At 49.6% G+C, this 4,108-nt stretch overlaps 1 long non-coding RNA gene across 1 annotated transcript; it reads right to left on the bottom strand.

The window, feature by feature from the left end:
• Positions 1–431: 431 nt before the first annotated feature.
• Positions 432–2,957, bottom strand: LOC138917505 (uncharacterized). Its single transcript, XR_011425686.1, has 2 exons — positions 2,742–2,957; positions 432–2,334 (listed from the first exon to the last, which is right to left on the bottom strand). It is a non-coding gene; the product is annotated as an uncharacterized lncRNA (long non-coding RNA).
• Between the last annotated feature and the right edge of the window lie 1,151 nt (positions 2,958–4,108).

Here is a 4,108-nt window from a genome sequence, read left to right as displayed (position 1 = left end):
AGAATCTGCCTTTTGTAGAAAAGCTGAGGACAGAAAAGCCAGTTCAAAGTGACTTTGCATGGCCCAGAATTAGCTGCTTTACCCTTGATTTCAACCTTCCTGGAGACAGCATGTGTCTGCAAGAGATTTTCTTTATTAAATGTATGGAGGTGGTTTTTTTAATATGATATTCCCATTTTTTTCTCCCTCACCCTTGGGCAGATATATTCTCCTAACATAACTTTCTTGTCTGCCTGGGTTTGAATCCCTCCTCTGTCACCTGCTACCTGTGTGACATCAGGCAAGTGGCTAAACCTGTCAGTCTTATCTGTAAAAGCTTAATAACTCTCACGCCTACCTGATAGTGTGGTTGTGAGGGTTAAATGAGCTCACACAGAGCAACACTGGGACCTGTGTCTGGCACACAATTTCTTAATAAATATTTCCTAGGATTGTTATAGGTCATATTTATTTCAAATTAGCCAGTCTGATTTAAAAATATGAAAAATCCATATTTTTCTTGATTATAATACAAGTTCATTATTAAACACTCAAACAACACAGAAAAATACAAAGAAGACAATGAAATAGTAAAATTCTCCTTCAGAGAAATCTCTGTTGACCCTTCGAGCATCTGTCCAGATAGTTCCTGAGTCTGCATTCACGTGAAACTGGAGATGATGTTACATGCCTGATGGCCTGGGGCTCCTCACCGACATTTGTCCTGGACAGTGCTTCCTGCATCTGTGAAAACACTCGGTCAACTGTCCCCAGGGAAGCAGGAAATAACATGGCTTAGGCCAACGGTTCTCATACAAGGGCGATTTTGCCCCACAGGGCAACATTTGACAATGTCTGGAGACATTTTTGATTGTCACAGTTGGAGAGAGGAAGGTGCCACTGGCGTCCAGTGGGTAGAGGCCAGAGATGCTGTTAAACATCCTACGTGCCCAGGACAGCCCCATGACAAAGAATTATCTGGCTCCAAATATCAATAGTGCTCAAGTTGAAAAACCCTGCCTTAGGTCATTTCATTTCTAAGAGGTAATAAATATTATTAACAGGAGAGTCAGGCAGCTAGAATATACTGGTAGGGTTGTCCTGTCGTTAAACTTTTCTACTTCTGTGCTGGTTTCCCAATAGCTCCCCACCCCGTCCTGCCCTCACTGCCGGTCCTCCCCCACCTTCCAGGGCTCCCGCAGGCCCCCCACTGAAGGCTTTACACCTGGCAGAGCGAGGCAGGGCCCCCCTGTGGCTGCAACTGTTGTGACTGGCCAGGCTCAGGGCTCACCAGCTGTTGGAGATTCGGGCCCTCCCCGTGGGTAACGAGGGGGAGAAACCTGAGCAGGAGAAGCTTTTCCTTCTCACCCACATAAACACTTAACAACTTCTTCATAAATATTTCGTATTATTATTGGTAATATTTGTTTCAAATTAGCAGTTCTCTTTTTTAAAAAATGAAAAGAGCTTTGTTTTATCCTGATTATAATTGAGATGCATATTCATTATTAAACATGCAAACAAAACAGAAAATTTTCTGTTTGTGGTGAGAATGCCTGCCCATGGTGTCTTGGAAGCGCTCTGCTGGAGAGGGGAGAAGCCCCTCTCAGGACCAGGACAAAGAAGAAGTCACATCAGGGATGGTTCCCTGTCAGTCGACTTGACACAGGGAGAAAGGGGCCCCCAAACGGGGAGCAGCAGATTGGATGTGTCCTGGACAGACTGCCTTGTGTCTGCCCGTCCCAGGAGGGGGTGGGAGCCTCTGCAGTTCTGCTCAGACCTTTAGAGGGTTCTAGGAGAAAGACTTCAGTAGTCAAGGGCTGGGAAAACTGTGTAGGGAACACATCTGATGACTTCTAAATGTTATCTTGAAAAGAATATAAAGAGGCTTTGTTGAGAAACTTTCCTGCTGCTGTCAGCCTCTTGGAGCCCTGAACCTTCCACTCACTGCTCTAGAAAAAGAAACTGTTGATTCATTTAGGTCCTGCCGAGGAGAAAGGGGTCCCATGATCTTTGGTGAGAAATTTCCCTGAGACACATAAAATCAGACTGCGTGGGCTGGTTTGTAGCTGGCTTGGAAGTTGAAACACTGTGGGCACGTCTCCATGTAAATGAATTCGGGAACACCACCATTTGCAGCAGCTGCATAGTGTTCCACTGTAGGGGTGGATGCTTTTTTTAGCCAGTTGTCTACAGATGGGTGGTTTACTAAAATTGCTGCAGGGAACAGTCATATTATGAAATCTTCGTGAAATTTTCCATGGGATAGTTTCCCGGAAGTGGAATTGTTGGGTCCTGAGCTCCAGAGCCCACATGCTCACCATTAGCTGTGCTTGCTCAGAGACAGTGAAGACCCTTGGGTGGGGGAAAAAGAGAGAATTTTTAAGAAATCCCAGAAGACATGTTCCCGGGACTAAATGCTGTGAACGAGGCTTGCCCAAAACTGGAAGCCTGTGGCTGCTGGAATGGGAGCCATGGCCATCCAGCCCAGCCAACCTGACTGGCAGCTGGGTCATCCCAGGAGCCACTCCCTCCTCCCTATGGGAGAACCCAGGTCATCTCTCAGGCCTGGGACCTAGTGACACAGGGTATGACAGGCCCTAGACAGGCTGGGGCAGCGGGCTTTACCTGCCAGGGTCTTAGGGTCCACAGGGAAGTCAGTTCTGCAGCCTTTATCATGCACCCTCATCCCCGCCCACCCCATCCCCTGGCTCCCTCTACCCCGCCCCAGACCTCCAGAGAGTCAGAAGGAAGTTGCTGACCTGTCCCCTGGGGGAATAATTGTATTAGTGATAAGGTGGCCTCTGGCTTCGTCAGCAGATTCAAGGCTTTGGGCTGAGTAATCCTTTGGCGTCTGCCCCAGCAGCTGGTCACAGATCGGGCGAGACCCCCTGCCCCCAGCCCTGCTGGGCTGTCATCCTTTCCCCCAGCACAGTCACGGCTCTGGCTGGGCCTGACCTGCCAAAGAACCGAGGGCCCTGGTAAGAGAGGAGCTTGGCTGGGATCAAAATGATATGAGGAGTCGACATAACCAAGTCAAAACAAACAGCGTAAGAACAGGCAGGTTAAACACTGCTGGTGTCTTTTATTCCAATGGATTTATTTTTTGCCATCCTAAGTAATACAGACCCACCATAGACTATCAGGGCAATAAGGACAAGTTGAAAATGAACGTCTGTCTATTAAGTGCCTTGTGACCCACACGCCCAGCTGACCTGAAACTCTGAACCTGGTCCCCAGAGCCCTCCATTGACTGAGGAGAGAAAGTTGACCTGGAATGAGGTCCAAGATTAAGGACAAGATCTGGCCCTGGAGGTGCCTCTAGAAGGACAGCAGGTAGACTGAGGAGTCAAGGCAGACAGCCTGGAGGAGGTGAGCCTTGAACAGGCCTGGAAAGACGGGAAGGATTGGGTAGATAGAGCAGGAGCGGCAGGCAGCTCAGATGGAGAACAGCAGAGAAAAAGCAGCCGGGGCAAATGAGTCCCCTCTTTGTCCGCTTCCCTGCTTCGCTCTTACCTTGAGGGTTCCTTCCTCGGTGTCTTCATCTCCTTCTCTGAGGTCCTTCCCGTGCACTTGCTGGGAGCAGTCCTGGTGTCTACTTCGCCCAGGGTTCGCAGCCCTGCTAAGGGCTTCAGGGAAAATCCTCTCTCTGCCCAGACTGTCCTCCTGTCAAGTCACTGTCTTTAACCTCAGTGCACCTCAGAGCTTCCCCCCGAAGTCCCTTCCCCACAAAGGCTGCTTCAGACCCTACCCTCTCCAAGGCAGTCACCCCCAACCTCTGCCCTCTCACTCCTGGCCCCCTTCCACCGACCTCCTCCTCTCATCTTGGACTGCACTAACCCTTTTAGTATCATCTCCTGTAACCCTACCACAGCCCCCGAGGGGGCACTAGTCTACCATTTTAGAGATGATGAAATGGAAACACAGAGAGGTGGAATAATTTGCCCAAGCTCACACAGCCAGGAAGACATCAAACCAGGATGTAAGAGGATTGCCCTGCCCAGAGCCCGCCCCTTAAGCCCGAGGTTCTCTCGTTCCCTCAGGGTGACCCCTCTCCAGGCCAATCCGTCCCTCTCCTTGTGCTCTGCCACCCCCTCTGGCTTGCTCAGTATCAGATATTCAATTTACA

Source organism: Equus caballus, chromosome 1 (genome assembly GCF_041296265.1).
Source record: "Equus caballus isolate H_3958 breed thoroughbred chromosome 1, TB-T2T, whole genome shotgun sequence".
Lineage (NCBI taxonomy): Eukaryota > Metazoa > Chordata > Mammalia > Perissodactyla > Equidae > Equus > Equus caballus.
The sequence above is the reverse complement of the archived record's forward strand: the minus strand, read 5'-3'. Positions and strand labels throughout refer to the sequence as shown.